Source organism: Urocampus carinirostris, chromosome 2 (genome assembly GCF_059441175.1).
Source record: "Urocampus carinirostris isolate Australia breed hairy pipefish chromosome 2, RoL_Ucar_1.0, whole genome shotgun sequence".
NCBI classification, from domain to species: domain Eukaryota; kingdom Metazoa; phylum Chordata; class Actinopteri; order Syngnathiformes; family Syngnathidae; genus Urocampus; species Urocampus carinirostris.
Window position 1 is genome coordinate 33,658,853 of NC_142350.1, and position 17,249 is coordinate 33,676,101.

Genomic DNA, 17,249 nt, shown 5'->3' on the forward strand with positions numbered 1-17,249 from the left:
TAATATATGGGAATGTTTAGAAATCTTTACTTATGCTGTGCAATTGACTGCTGTAGATGTTTAAGACTTATTTTTCTTTAATTTTTCTGCCAGTGATTGACTTCACAATTTTTATTTGTTAGAGTACATACAATTTAACTTTTTTTTTCCGAAAAAGAATGATTTATATTCACCATATTATCATGATCTTTTTGGTTAAAATTATTTAAGTGGAAATTTACATATGTAGAAAACACTTAAAAGTGGCAAAATAAATACATTTATTTAAGATCATGCCAATCTTTTTCCCAATGCTCTATTTGTATTAATTTATTTCCTTTTTGAATATAACATATTCTACAAGGCAGCCCGGCAGCTGAGTGGTTAGCATGTCCGCAGCACAGTTCTGAGGTCATAAAATCAAACCTTTTTGTGTGGAGTTTGCATGTTCTCCCCGTGCTTGCAGGGGTTTCCTTCGGGCACTCCGGTTTCCTTCCACTTTCTAAAAACATGCATGTCAGGTTAATTGGCCGGTCCAAATTGTCCCTAGTTGTGAACCAGTTCAGGGTGTCCCCTGCCCACTGCCCGAAGATGGCTGGGATTGGCTCCAGCACCCCCGTGACCTTACTGAGGATAAGCGGTGCAGATAATGGATGGTTATTCTATTTAACATGGTGTATCCAGTTTTTAAAACATCTTCATTGTAAGGAAAGGTATTGGTTGAAATACATATATTGTTTAGTGACAAGATCTTTGAATTGTTCTCAACTCACAGCGATGTCACCTCATTCCTGCTCTACTGATCCATAACATTTTGTCAGCCCTGTAACAGTAACCTCTCCCTTCTGATTTCACTGATCCGTGTTATTAGTTTCCGCTTTAACTGACAAGTCATTCATCTCGAATACTGTTTTCCTTGTCCGTGCAAGAGTCAGGTGGGTCTCTTCCATCAAAGAAATATAAATTAAGAAATATATTCAATGTTTATATTTATTCAATGTTAAATGTCGTTCTCAATTAACTTGGCAATTTTTGAATTTTCTCTTTTTAGAATTTCTAAATTCTCGAATGACATTATCGGTAGTGTGAGGAGGGTAACGAGGACAGCAGAGAAAACGAGGACAGCAGAGAAAATAATCGGGACTACACTTCCCTCCATTCAGGACATTGGCCAGAAGCGCTGCCTATCCCATGCTAAGAACATTACCGGGGACCCCTCTCACCCCCATCATGGACTGTTCACTCTGCTAGCCTCTGGGAAGAGGTACTGCAGTGTGCGGTGCAGGACCACCAGGCTCCGCAATAGTCTAGTCCCCCTGGCCATTAGACTGTTAAATGGTCAATCTAACATATAGTTAACTTAAATCTAAACGGCTGCTAATCTGACTTTTTGCACTACTGGCAGTTTTTTATAGCTTGCCACTCCTTGCACATTGCTCTCTGCACTATTGTAATTACAGCGTTATTGTTACAGTGTTAATGTTACTGTGTACCTGACTTGTTAACCTGACTGCCCATTTTGCACATCTGGTTAGCTACTCTTCTTGCACTATCGGCACTATGGTAAAATACTATACGTAGCCAAAATACAATACAACTTTATTTATATCTGTACATTCAAGGAAACTGTGGGGGTCAGATGCATCGACATTTCGTTCTGTATACACGTGTACTAGAATGACAATAAAGTAGATCTGAATCTGAATCTGAATATTTTTAATACAATTAGTACGTAACATATTGCTGTGCTGAGTGTCTGCAGTTATGGAGTGGCAGAGGGCGATAGAGTGACCAAGTATTGTGCCCCAAACAAAATAATTTGTCATAGTCAGTGTTGGGAATAACACAGGTATAATCAACACTGTTACGTAACGGCGTTATATTTTCAGTAACGAGGTTATCTACTCTGTTTTCACGCCCATACGGTGGACATAAGAGTCTCAGGTTTTCTTTATTGTCCGCCCTTTCTGTCATGCAGAGCTGTAAATAGAGACCAGCTGAGTGGCCTTAGGGTTGGGTGGTCAGTCCCGAGAATAGAGGTCACAGGTTTTAGCCTTGGCAGAGTCATGACTTACAACATTTTTGGGTGAAATCCCATGTTTTTGTCAGCTCGTTCACATTTCTAACTAAATGTGATCTGTATGCGTCTCCTGTGACTTTGAAGCATCTCTTGTTTGATTTCCATCATATCCTGCTTGCGGGGAAGAGGACGGGTGACGTCACACGCAACACATTGTTAGCTGAAGATCATGGATGCTAACGCCATAGCGTATCTTGCAAGTTGAAAGATATTATGCTACCAGAGGTGGAAGGGAGTGACCCCCTCAAAATGGCGTGGTATGTTGATTTCTATGCTACGCGGAAGAACATAGAAACTGAGAAGCCGCCGCCAGAGAAATGAAGATTAATGAAGTTGGAGGAAGCTAAAAAACAAACTCCGACAAATTTTTATCCGCGTGTTTTACCACAACCAAACTCAGCTTTACTCCCGCTGCTTTTTTTTTTTTAATACGCACACTTGTATACTTGCCTGTGTGGTTTTAAGGCAGTCGCGCAGCACTCACGCCCAATGAGCCGGTGTGCCGTATCAGTCGGAAAATAAAGAAATACTGTACAACCAGCTACGGTAAGTACTCCTTTTAACACGATGCAGCTTAGGGGCATGAAATTGGTATTATTTTATATTGTTTTTTTGTATTATTTTGTTCGCCGATAAAACGCTGTTACCGTTACTGACAGTCAAAAGTGGTGTGTTACTTTGAATGAATAAAGTAAATTAAACTATAACATACAACAATGAACATTAGGGGACTCATCGCACATGTTCAGTCACAATGTGGCATTATGGTTGATGTAGTTATTGCAGAGAAAACTGTTTTAATGTATATTATATTTAGTTCAGAATCTTACCCAATGGTTACAGATTCGGTGTTCATGAATTACCAACCAAAATAGTTCCCAAAATAGCCTCTTTTGTCTCAGTAGTTTTTAATTATATCTGTACATTCAAGGAAACTGTGCGGGTCAGATGTATCGACATTTCGTTCTGTATACACGTGTACTAGAATGACAATAAAGTAGATCTGAATCCGAATCTAGTACTTATAATGAAGGAAATCCATCCATCCATCCATTATCTGCACCGCTTATCCTCAGTAGGGTCACGGGGGTGCTGGAGCCCATCCCAGCTATCCTCGGGCAGTGGGCAGGGGACACCCTGAACAGCTTGCCAGCCAATCGCAGGGCACACAGAGACAGACAACCATTCACTCGCTCATTCACACCTAGGAACAATTTGAACCAGCCAATTAACCTGAAATGCATGTTTTTGAAATGTGGGAGGAAACTGGAGTGCCCAGAGGAAACCCACGCAAACACGGGGAGAACATGCAAACTCCACACAGGAGGTTTGATCTCATGACCTCAGAACTGTTCCGCACACGCGCTACCCTTGCCCCTAATGAAGGAAATAATGTTGTATTTTCAAGCTTCAAATTATTGATTTTACAGTTCATTGGTATGGATAATTATTAGTCAGTCACAAACACAAGGTTTGATTGTGACGAACTACAATTTGTTTAAATGGCAAGGAAAATTGAATCAAACAAAAGAATAACGAACATTGTTGACACAAGAACTCGGGTTGTCAGCAAGGGGGAAGAAATTCTGTAGCAGGAAGGAAAATTGTGATCAATAAACACGGTTTTAAGATAATAAACAAATTTAAATGATCAGGAATTATTTCATAGCTTGTCAAAACTATATTTATATCCAGCATCAAAGATGGTTTGGTTGCATGATGCTTTTTGCATTACCTTTGGGTCAGAAAAAGAATCACGTGGGGGCCATGCAATGCTTTATGGTCCATGGAAAAAGACAGAGCATTCTGGTGATGCTGATTCATGGACCATTCAGGCCCCGTCATTGACGCGTGTAAGGCATCCTCGCTGAGGGGTAATATCTAAATCTCTGACTTTGTCCCCATGGTCCCAGGGGGACAAAGGCCAATCAGGCTCTCCCTCCAGTCTCCCATTTTAGGAAGAAGGCGTTTGCGCCTCTCTTTCAAATGCCACTGATATCATCCGTCACTGGGGGCAAGTCTTGTGTATGCTTCTCAAAATAAAGTTCTCCATTTGATGATTATAATAATTATTGATAATGGGCGAAATTACATTTGGCCACACAATGAAATAAATCTCCTGGCATGAAGCGTGACACACATATGCAAACATTAATCTTTTGATTACAAGTGACCAATTTGGGGGTTCAAATCTTTATTATACCACTGGGGAGTCCGAACACTTCCTGGGAATGAATGCAATGTCTGTTTGTGGGCCCTGTTGTGTGCTCATGTGTGCCGTTTAAGAAAAAAGGACAGATTTTGTGATCGAATTGTAGGTCTTTTGAGGTGTTGGCAGAGTCAGTGGTTGGAAAAGGTTGGGGCAAATGGACCTCTTGCAATTCAGTCTCCTACATTCTTATGTTATTAAGCACATAACATCAAATAGAGGGAGTAATCATATTTTATATTGTTTTACGGTGGAATTTTGTTGTGGGCAAAACATTTGAAGTGCAGTTGCCTGTTTCTACTTCACCATTGTTTCAGGTTGTGAGAGTTTGATTATTTATTTTATAGTGCATTAAAACACACTTTATATTGTTGAACTTTTGTAAAAAAATATATTTGAAGTAAATTTGCATATGTCTACTTGACCGGTTGTCTGACTTGAGACTGACTCAGGCTAAAGGGTAAAACTCTTATTTTAAAAATATTTTAAGTTCAGTTGCCAATGTCTACTTGATCAGTTGTCTCCGGTTGCAAGAGTGAGATTTAATTCATTAAGCTCATTTTATATTGTTTACTGCTGATTGTTATTTTATTATATTGTTTACTGTTTATTTTTGTTGCCCTTTAAGTGTAGGATATATCTGTCGCTGACAGGGTGCAATAAATATTACAAGGTTCTAAAACACACTTATCTGATCTTCTCTCTTTAATTGATTCGAAAGCTGCTCAGAAAATTTCAAATTCTATGATATACAACAAATTATTTCTCAAGTAACAGAAATTGTGACTTCGCTTAGTAAATAGTCACTTTTACTATAGTGTAATTCAGTTACTAACTCTTATTTTTTGGAAGCGGTAGTAAGTAACTATAACTAATTATTTTTTTAAAGTAATGTGCCCGACACTGGTGGTAGTACTAGCAAGCTAACAGCAAGTTAAGCCATCTTGTAATGTTCTTCTGTTGCATGGACTTTTAGAGAATTATGTAATTATTGATGCTTTGAGCATTTAATTAGCGATTTAATTTATAGACTAAGGCAAGACGGGAGGATGTTTTTTTTCCATGCGACAGTTTATATAGTGTTTTTTTGCTCTGCCAATAAAATGTTAAATAATATGTAAATTCATTCATTTGTAAATCTGACGGTGCCTCACCAGTTATGGAAATCATCGCTGGTCACTGAATCAAATTACCAATTGTTTTTAGGTTATTACATTTAGTTCAATCACACAAGCTGATTTAGACTACCGTAAATGCATTTGTCTCTTTTTAATTACCTTACTTACTTCAGCTATTTTGTACAAATATTTTTTGACTGTACATTTCTAGTATGGTCCTAAAGGCCATACACTTTAACGCATCCCCCATATATGACCACAAACATAAATAATGGCTATGCTGATGACAGATAAGCCCCCCTCAGACTATGACAGATTTGTTCCTTGCGAATCACCTATGTGGTCACCTGAAATTCCATTTCATCGCACTGATAAGAGACAAGTGATAGCAGATAACGATCTGTCAACACAAAGTAAATTAAAATTGTAGCGACTTAAAAGCTGATAATATCTTGGAGCAGAATCCAATTTATTCTAACATAACTGGCTAAACTTCTTTGATGACGGCTGTTTGACGGTCCAATGTGTTTCGCTGCTCATTGGTGCTGACTGCTGTCTGCAATTACGATTTATACAAACAATAACATGTTCGTAAATCCCGAGTTCAATTACAAGTAAACTCATTGTTTACTCACTGAATGTCATCCTGCATTTTTTCATCGTATACATTTTTGCTCAGTTTAATTAAAAGGCTCGGTGGCCTTGGAGGTATGGGGCCCGCCCCGAAACTGGGAGGTTGTGGTTCAAGCCTCGGCCGAGTCATACCTAAGACTTAAACATTGGTACCCGTTGCCTCCCTGCTTGGCGTTCAGCATTAGGGGTTGGAATTGGGGGTTTTGGTCACCCAATGACTCCTAACACATCAGTTGGGTTGAGCAAGGGGCTGGGAATCCCTTCCTCTGAATCAATCTCCCAAAAAAAGAGTCAGAAATGACACTAGCCACCTCCCACTAGGGGGATATGGCTGTGGTATATAATTATATATATATATATATATATATATATATATATATATATATGTAATAATTCAATGTATTTGGTTTCAAGAACTGCAGGGTGCAGTCAGTGCTGTCGCAGCAGAGTGTGTGTCAAATGACCTATTTATAACACCTGATATTCCCAGGCGGCCTCCCATCAAAGAACCAAGCAGACCCAACCCTGCTTGGCTTACCGAGATCAGGCGTTCTCAGAGTGGTATAGCGATAAATAGGTCAATGGGACATTGTGTAATATTTAGTGCGTCCTAGTGGTAAAAAAACTTTCATTCAGTAAAAACAAACTAACATTGATTTGAATACTCTGCAAAATAAATAAACTATTACACCAGTTTTAACTTTTAAAAAATCATAGGTCGAGAATTTTGTATTTCTTTTGTGGAATCCATTCCTAGAGATCGCCGCCAAGTTTGTCTGACATCAAAAAACTGTGCCACAAAGCACAGTGTAGCAGCAATAGACAACAGTGCCATCTAGTGTTCTAATACCTCACACTGGGGCTTTAGGATTCTTGATTTAAAATGAGCCAATTAAAATGAAAAAAAATATTACCATTCACCGTATCATCTTAAAAATATATGCGATTTTATGTTATTTTTTAAATGTTGTAATATGTATTTTTTTCACAGTAGTTTTCTTTCAGTGGGGAATTTTATTTGAACTTTAATTCTAAGGGCGTTAATTGAAAAAATTCTGAAAAAAAGTTTACAATATATGAAAAATTGAGTGAGCAAGAGCCAAAAATATTGTTTGTGTTTATTTCTAACAGTTCATATTTCAAGTTCATGTTATTTTACAATGTGTTCATGTTCAGTTCTAATCTCTACTTCATTATAATCCTGAAAAAGTAAATCTTTTTGTTTTGTTTTTCTTTTTAAACTGTTATTACAGCTATCTATGTTGGATGTTGCAGATATTTAAAGTTTGGGCTGGACCAAAAGTAATCACCAATGACACGATTTCTGACTCTTTCATTACCACAATAATAAAGGAAACTCCAAGCAGCCTGTATGATATTTAGTCAATAAAGGTTAACTCACGAGAAACCTTTTTGTAAAATATGTATACTGTACTATCCAAAGCTAGTTTTTCACATTTGGGCTCAAACTATTATACCTATGCTCATTTTAAGTGGGATTTTTGGTCTGTTTTTGGTCTACAATGCACAATTTAGAAATAGCTTATCCACTTTCAAATCCTCCAACTGAATGTGCTGGTCATATATATATTATTTTCATTTTTATTTTATATTTGCAGTGTGTAACATAAAATGACTAGGCTTCTACCTACATACCTGTCAACTTATATTTTTTCCCGGTATTTCACCCTTCTTTTTTTTTTCAAATTGTGTACACCTTATAACAATTTTTGTACGGATTTCTTTCTTTTCTGTTTTCCGGCTCTAATCCAGATCTTCTCGCCACCGTAATCGTAGATTGCTAATATTGTTGCGGTATTCTATATAGTCTGCCTTTCTGTGAGTAAATAGGTGCCGTGCGTTGTATGTAAGGTTTATCTTCACTTCATAAAAAGAATTGCAACCATTAATACAGGGAAACAATTGGCTGAGGTTTTCAGGTACTCTACAATACACAATTTAGAAATAGCTTATCCACTTTCAAATCCTCCAACTGAATATGCTGGTCATATTTTGTGGTCTTGTGTATTAAAATGCACGTACTTGAAACTGAATAGTTTTCATCCAATACAGAAAACTATCCATCCATCCATTATCTGCACCGCTTATCCTCAGTACGGTCGTGGGGTACAGAAAACTAAATTGTAAAATTTAGTGCTTACTCAGTGAAACACTTGAATGTTAATAATTTAGAAGTCAGGAGAGTGTTGAAGGGGATGTAACTCAGTGGTAGAGCGCATGCTTCGCAATTATGAGGTCTTGAATTTAATTCCCAGTACCTTGAATGCTTTTCACTTGAAATTTACAAGAACTTAACCCGACACATATATCATTTATTTAATTTTTTTATTGATATCATTTTCTAACACATTTTGATGGACCTGCAGAAATCTTAAACATTTGTAATTTACATGTGCGGGGGCAATATGGTAGAGTGCATGCCTTGCAAGTATGAAGTTTTAGGTTCAATCGCCCTCTCTTTTACTTTCTTCGTGGAAACAATGACTGTAGGCAAGGTATAATTGTTGCCTTTATGTCTTAACAAGAGTCCACCCACACTCTTTTTTATTTACAACATATCGTCATTGAAATCACTCTCGGTTTTAACAGGCTGTATTGAGCTTTTGGCCAGAGGTGGCTGTGGCGAGTAAAAATTATACAACGATCAAAAATAGGTTTGTACTTCATCAATGGTTGTTTTTGTCACCTCTGTGATAAACAAGGGTTTACTGTACTGTATATCTTCCTACTGCTTCTTCATGCCTTTTACACTGAATTTAGATTAAAAATACACTTGAGTCGAACAAAATGAAGCCTAATTGTTTATTTTTTCTAAATCATCTAATTTTGAGTTGATATCATTCTAGAAAAGCACAGGTGACGCTCCATTCCACAGTAGCAATCTTGTGCCAGCAATAGAAAACATCTGTTTCGCGCTAACTGGTTTGACAGTTCTAGGGGAGCTTGCAACTTACCTGCAATTGACCTTGACTTTTTTTCATTCAATGGTCAACAACATTATAGTTTTATTACTGTGTTCCAATCCCTTTTTTTTCGTATCATAGATTTCACATAATAATTCACATACCTTTAAAAAACAAATCCAGCAAACTATTTTTTTTTTGCTTTTTATAGTTAAAAGCATGGGAAAGTGACGGTGCAAAAGAGAGATATTCATTATCTGTCATCATATTCATTTCTATGCTAATGTGAACGTAGTTTCAGAGGAGAATGTATTTTGAGTCCTTCAAATAAAAACAATCACATTTTGTTTTTGAGGCTTTACTTAAAATGAGGAAAGACGTTTCCAACTGTGTGCAATTCCCAGGATCTATTCCATAAATCATTATAAATGCAGTGCAGCTATCAAAGCTGCCTAAACCTTCCCGCCCTCAGATGCTTTCATTTATTCCACCATATAAACAGAGAGGATAAGGAATGACGGGGTTGATAACTATTGAATGATGGCCATATTAATACATCTTTAATTTTCTCCTTATGTAATAAATAATTCAGAATGATACTGGTGAGAATGAATACAAAAGTGGACCTTTGAAAATGTCTGTATTTTTCGCAGTGAGAATTTGTCTGTTAAATTCAACTCTTATGACCTTTTTTGTGTACACTAACTTACTGGCCCATACATAAGGAAATTAAACTTCTCATGTTGCTTATTTAATGCAATAAAGAAAACTGTAAATGTGCCAAAAGAGCGAAAGGTGTCATGCATAGTCTGCCACGTCCTACCTGAATGCCTCCACAGCCTCACAGCAGCTTTAGCCGCAGCTCATAAATACGATTCGGTGTTAATTGTAACACCCGTCGTCACTCTGTGTGACTCTCATCTACCTTGCAGAAAAATGCAATTAATATGGAGCCAGCATGCAGCAGGACATTAAAAGCCGCATTTGTCACTGTCAGTATCTGAGCAGGCGTCTGATTGCGCAGCTGATTGGAGAAGATGCAGTCTTTCAGCTCAGACTTTATTTCCTTTCCTCCAAGAGAAGACAAAGAGGTTTGCATCCGGGTCAACAAAAGACAAATTGTTACAGTAATTTACTGGGCTTGGGAGTGACGGAATACATGTAACGGAGTAACGTAATCAGGATACAACAACAAAAAATGCAGTGTGGTATTCCGTTGCAGTTAAAGAAAAAAAGATGTCATCAAATTTCAAGTATATTTATTTAAAATTAGAATTACTTTGCAGGATTTCATTTAAAACTATATGTCTTATACATAATGCGCCGCTAGACAAATAGTGTTATATTTCTAATATTTGACATGAGAGAGACAGAGAGAGATTAGGTTTACACACACGCAGGAGCTACCTGCACGAGTCTATTTGCTGCACGGATTGTACAGACCTTATTCACCAATGCATGTTTGTCAGAGTCTGTTGCAGCAAAAAACACTTTTATTTGGTCTTTATTTCATTTCTCCAATGTAGTTTTCATTTTGTTGAATTTGCCTGAGCATGTCTTTTAGTTTTGTGAGGCTGCTACAGGTACATACTAGGCACTCAGCAAGCGAAGTTGCTCGCTAGATACGTTGAAGGACATTAAATAAATTCAATTGACTATATCCTTTTTGTATTTTGCAATTAATAGTTATTCAAAATCCACTATTTGATCTCTGTATTTTTATGTTGTGAGAATAATTAACTCAGCCTAACAAATTTGAATACTGTACTTTTAGGCAGTACAGCATCCCCACTTCAAACAAGTAAAAAGGTTAGTTGGAAATGTATAAAGTGAAAAATTGGTGTGCTTAAAACAAAAATGGGTTAATGTAAATTTGATTTGGACTACAAGCAACTACCTAAACTTGGTTTCCTTCAATTCTTTTCTTAGGATACATTGTTTGTTCATTTATGTTACACACAATTTAATAATTGTATTTATATTGTTTTCATCATGTATTAGCATATTTGATTTGGAAGTATTTCAAAAGTAATCCAAAGTGATCCAATGACATTAATTTAATATTATCGTATTCGAATCACGTTACTGATTACATTGTTCAACAGGTTAGTAATAACTGTAATCGATTACATTTTTAGTATCTACAAGTAATCTACCGCCCCCTGACCCTTCCATGTCATGATTGCCTAGTCACCTGGCGGGCAATCGTTTGGCGTGCTGGAGCGCGTTCTCTGATTGGCTGACGTTCTCCTCTTAAGCGGTCAGCATCCAGAGAAGGACGTCAGACCGTACTTCTGTATTCCTGAGTGTTTCGCCAGATTACCAAGTACCAAAAACTACTCTTGCTTGATTCCTGCCTGCCTTCTGATTTTGACCTGTTTCCATTCCACGTTTTCGACCTGCTCTTCCGCCCTGGCCATCGACCTGCCCGCTAAGCCTTACCGATTCCACCTACCTGTCACGAAACTGCCATTCCGTCCGAAGCGGCTGATGACCGAGAGACGCCGGCATCCAAAGCCAGCTCCGACAACTCTTTCTAATAAAGATTCCTTTGAAACAAACGCAATTGGGTCCGAGATTCCGTCCTGGTTCATGACATTCCAACCTTGGTAATTTAATTTATTGATCATGAACAGGCACTGCTCCAAGATTTCTTTTTTCCTGGTTTTATAAATCACTGTCACAGAAATCTATTGTAATTGACATGAAGATATCTAACTTGTCAAAAGTGCATCCGTTGAATTTAGTCAACTCACAATTGGTATTTGTTATAACGACGTACCCCACCTTTAATGTTCTATCATTCATATATTTTCTCAACCGCTTATCTCCACTAGGGTCACGGGGATGCTGGAGCCCTTTGCCCAGTGTCAGCTCCCTGGACGGGTCACCAACCAGTCTCAGGGTATACTTTAGTGCTACACTACAGAAAAGCAATAACCAGCGCACATATGACTTTTTATTAACCAAACACACTACTCACGTGTACAAGACCGTCTGAGTACACATTTTCGGCATATCAGATGTGGTTTCTGAGGTTTTGTCTTGCTTCAGCTCGGCATGCTCGGAGGGAGGCCGATTGATAGCAACGTCTGATGAAATCAGGATGCGTTGAAGGAAGGCAGGGGGTGGGAAAATAATCTAGCATTAGATTGTGTAAGCACACTTATTAAGGTGACACTAGGGAATAAAAAAAAAAATGAACTGCACTGCCCTACCTTGTGTGGCATTGAAAATCACCACAAGCTGCTGAATGTCCTTGATTCTTTTTTTATTTTTTTTTCAAAGGGTTCAATGTTGTTTTAGTGCAAGGGTGTTAACCTCAATTTTACGAAGGGCCACATCAGCGTGATTGATGGCTGTCCTCAAAGGGCCTGACGTAACTGATAAATGTAACTAAATCAGTATGTAAAGTGTATATATAACTATTGCTATATTTAAAGTAATTCATTGAATTCATTAAATATTAATATGTGGACCTGGTACATATCTTTCCCCCAGATGGCAGGGTTTGGAACTGGACATACTTGTGTCCAATCTCCTGCAAGTCATAGCAGAATAACCAGACCACCAAAGAATCCTGTTGGAAGCTTCCACTTAACTATCCTGGCGGCAGAGAAAAGGTCCCTCGGCCGTGTCTATAATCTGTAGCTTCCCTTATCCGCTTCCCTATCCTGTTCTGGTGGTGACCGAAGGGTCCCTTGGCCACTTCTGTATCCTGTCAAGGCAGTAAGGGGAGGGTCCGTCAGTCACTTTTGGTCCCTGTCCTGGCAACGAGAAGGTCACCTGGTCACAGCTGGTCCCTTCTGGAGGCTAAGAGTGAAGTCCTTGACGGTTTCTGGTCATGTTTTGCGGACTTTTCAGCCGTCCCCTGTCCCGGCGTAGGACTTACTGCTGCGGTGTCTTTGATGTCTACTATGAAGCTCATTAGCGTTAACATTGGAAGGTTTTGAGTGAAAGAAGTGGTTTTCAATTATTTCATATCCTCAAATTTGCTCGAAATAAGAGGAAATCTAGATACGAGCACTATCCGGGAATAAATTTATCTCATATGGAGAAGTAATACTGTATAACAAAACAACAAAATCTAGTTTGACATTTTTAGGATCATTTATTTCTCAAGTCATCGGTACTTATTTACTGAGCAGTAGTCACACCGAGCTGTCACTCTGCGAATATCGTCGTCAACAGGAACTGTGGGTAATGCAGAATTTTTGTCAGAGCAGTCTTTTGACCCGTTTATATATCAACATTTTAAGACATTTTAAGCTATCGTGGGCAACATATCATGAAGTGGTGGGGCACATCTGGCCCACAAGCCATAGTTTTGACACATGCGTTTTAGCAACAAAACTCAAGTTAATTTATCGCCCTATGCACATGCCTTTGACTTCAATGCATAAGCAAACCTCCACCTTTGACACTGGCACCATATCAGCACCAATTTCTGTCACTTAACGGTGCTCCGGATCGTGAGCGATTACTTCGGGTGCCACCTGGACGAAGGAACCTGGCCGATGGGACGGCGCCGGGCCCCAGCTGCCCAAGTAATTCGCAATGACACCTCATTTAAAGAGCGTTCACCTCCAACGGCGAGAAGGGGACAAGGAATGTAATGTGATCCCTGCTTGAGTAGCCGCTATTCTTTGTTTTTGCTCCGATGTTTATCTACTTTCCAATTTCAAATGAGATTTAATATAACACAGGGTGTAGTGCAATACGTTTGTATTTGGTTGGTCTACCCATGATTCAGTTCCAAATATATGGCAAAAATTAGCAAAAATAATGTTATCAAGCATTTATAGTGAAATACTAATACACACCTTTTGTATTGTCTTTTAAATGGGGATGTTCCATACTGAACTATCAAGTTGGCAGCTATACTGATAACAGCTACCAATACCACAGTGACGTGCAGTCAGGGGAGGCAGGGGAGGCTGTGCCTTATGCAACCTCATGGAAATATCAAATTAGAAATATAATAAATGGTTAAATTAATTTTTTTCTCATTTAACTTCACAATTCAGACAGACAGACCGACCGACTGACCGACGTGGTTTATACGGGAACAACAAATCAACATGAAACCGACGGGGCATACGTGAGCACAGACTTTACGGTAAAAGTGTGTCAAATTTTGATCTTGTCACAATCACATGTATTGGGAACACCTGTGTTCAGGTTTTTGGCGCCAACAGCCAGGACAGCTGATTGGTGCACCCTGTACGTTTAAATCCCCAGCTGCCGGTAACACTTTGTCTGATTGTACTCATGCTACCTGTTGCCTTCAGCTCAGTAAGCCCGTACCTCTGACTCTTTGCCTGCTCCCTGTTTTCTTCTGATTGATCTCCGTTGCCGACCCGTTTCTGTAATCAGCCCTGCCCGTCTGACTCCTGAACTCTTTTCCGAACACTACGATTACTCCTGTCCGTGACCATTCCCTGTCTGACAGAGCGAAAGGAAGACTGTGATCACTTGCGCTCGTTTCTTGGTTTTATTGAAAGGAAGGAAATGACAAGGTGGGATTCTTCGATCCGTTGGTTGGCGGATTGACGGAACTTGACAGGCGGGTGAAGGCTTGGCAGAAATGGTCGCAGACAGGCGTAATCGTAGTGTTCGGGTGAACCCTCATGGTGCTGGGCAGGCGCAGGCGGACTGCCGATGGACTAATAATTTTGTCCACCGGAAACGGTCCCAGGAATCGGGGGGCCAACTTCTTGGACTCCACCCGGAGTGGAAGGTCCTTGGTGGACAACCATACTTGCTGGCCCACCTGGTACGTCGGGGCCGTAATTCTTCTTCGGTTAGCCCCCTTTGAATAACCTTGGACGGCCCGAAGAAGAGCAGCCCGTGCCTGAGCCCAAATGCGACGACAGCGACGGGCATTTGCAAGACCTGACGGACAGGAAACCTCTTCCTCTTGGTTGGGGAACAAGGGTGGCTGGTAGCCATAGACGCACTGGAAGGGAGACATGCCAGTGGAAGAGCAGACAAGGGAGTTGTGGGCGTATTCCACCCATACCAGCTGTTGCGCCCAGGAAAGAGGCTCACAGGAAACCAGGCAGTGGAGAGCCGTCTCCAGTTCCTGATTGAGGCGTTCAGACTGTCCATTAGATTGCGGGTGGAACCCGGACGAGAGACTGACCGAGGCCCCCAGGAGACGGCAGAACTCTTTCCAAATCCCGAGGCAAATTGAGGACCTCGGTCTGAAACAATGTCTTTTGGGATTCCATGTAGGCGGAAGACATGCAGCTGGACCACCTGCGCCGTCTCCCTGGCGGACGGAAGTTTGGGCAAGGCCACGAAGTGGACCATTTTGCTGAACCGATCCACAATCGTCAAAATGGTTGTCATCCCTTCCGAGGTAGGCAGCCCAGTAACGAAGTCCAAGGAGATGTGGGACCAAGGACGTCTGGGGACTGGTAAAGGTTGAAGCAATCCGGCAGGGGGCCGATTCGAAGTCTTCTGCCGAGCACAGGTTTGGCAAGCCCCGACGTACTACTGGACGTCCTTAGCCAATGAGGGCCACCAGAAACGTCGGGCCAGGAAGTTGCTGGTGCGGGTAGCACCCGGGTGACAGGAGAGGCGAGAGTCGTGCCCCCATTGAAGGACCTCCGACCGTAGGGCTTCCGGGACGAATAGCCGCCCCTCTGGACAAGTACTGGGGCCAGCTTGGTCTTGGAGGGCCTCCCTGACGCGGTCCTCAATGTCCCAGGTGAGAGTAGCCAGTACCGGGACTCAGGAAGGATGGCTGTCGGACCCTGGGAATGATTGTCCACCTTTTGAAACTGGCGAGAGAGGGCATCTGGCTTGACATTGCGGGACCCGGGGCGGTAGGAAAGGGTGAAGTTGAAACGGGTGAAGAAGAGTGACCAGCGGGATTGTCTCGGGTTCAAACGTTTAGCAGAACAGATGTATTCAAGATTCTTGTGGTCAGTACAAACTAGGAACGGAACTGGCACCCCTTCCAGCCAGTGGCGCCATTCCTCAAGGGCCAATTTTATTGCTAGCAGCTCACGATCCCCCACGTCATAATTGCGTTCGGCGGGGATAAGCGACGTGAAAAGAATGCACAGGGGTGCATCTTTTGATCCTCGGCTGACCTTTGGGAGAGAACAGCCCCAACCCCAACGTGCGAGGCATCCACTTCAACAACTAGCTAACGCCCCGGGTCAGGTACTTGGAGGATGTGCGCCGTCGAAAATCGAGCTTTGAGGGCAGAGAATGCTTTGTCGGCCGCAGGAGACCATCTGAAAGTTTCCTTGGGGCTAGTGAGAGCCGTCAGGGGACCCGCTACCGTGCTATAGTTCCGAATAAATCGTCGGTAAAAATTGGCGAAACCCAAGAAATGCTGGAGCTTCTTGCAAACCGTGGGTACAGGCCAGGAGGTGACTGCCAACACCTTCGCAGGATTCATCTCCAATCTCCCCTCCGCGATGATATACCCCAGGAATGACACGGTTTGGGCGTGGAACTCACACTTCTCAGCCTTAACGAAGAGGGCGTTTTCTAGGAGTCGTCGAAGGACAAGTTGGACGTGCTGCGTGTGTTCCTCCAGGGATTTAGAGAAAATCAGAATGTCATCCAGATAGACAAACACAAACTTGTTGAGTACATCACGCAGCACGTCATTGATAAGGGACTGGAAGATGGCGGGGGCGTTCGTTTGACCAAGAGGTATGACTAAATATTCCTAGTGCCCCGTGGGAGTGTTAAAAGCCGTTTTCCATTCATCTCCCTCCCTGATACGGACCAGATGATAAGCGTTTCTGAGGTCCAGTTTAGTTGTGGCCCCTTGCAGCAGTTCAAAGGTGGAGGCGAGCAGTGGTAAAGGGTAGCGATTCTTAACTGTTATATCATTAAGGCCCCTGTAGTCAATGCATGGTCGTAAGGAACCATCTTTCTTGCCAACAAAGAAAAAAACAGCTCCAGCCGGGGAAGAGGATGGCCGAATTATTCCGGCTGCCAAGGCCTCTGAGATGTATTCCTCCATGGACTGTCTTTCGGGTGCAGAAAGGGAATAGAGACGACCCCGTGGGGGAGTAGAGCCAGGCAGAAGGTCGATAGCACAGTCATAGGGGCGATGTGGAGGAAGGGAAGTGGCCTTGGCTTTGCTGAAGACTTTCCGTAGGTGGTGATAGCAGGCAGGGACCTTGGACACGTCAGGAGGAGACTTGGAAGCCTCGGGTCGGTCGGGCTGATATGCAGAACGTAGACAGGTTTGATGGCACTCGACGCCCCATTCCATGACGGTCCCTGAACGCCAATCAAAGTGAGGGTTGTGCCGTACCAGCCATGGATGGCCC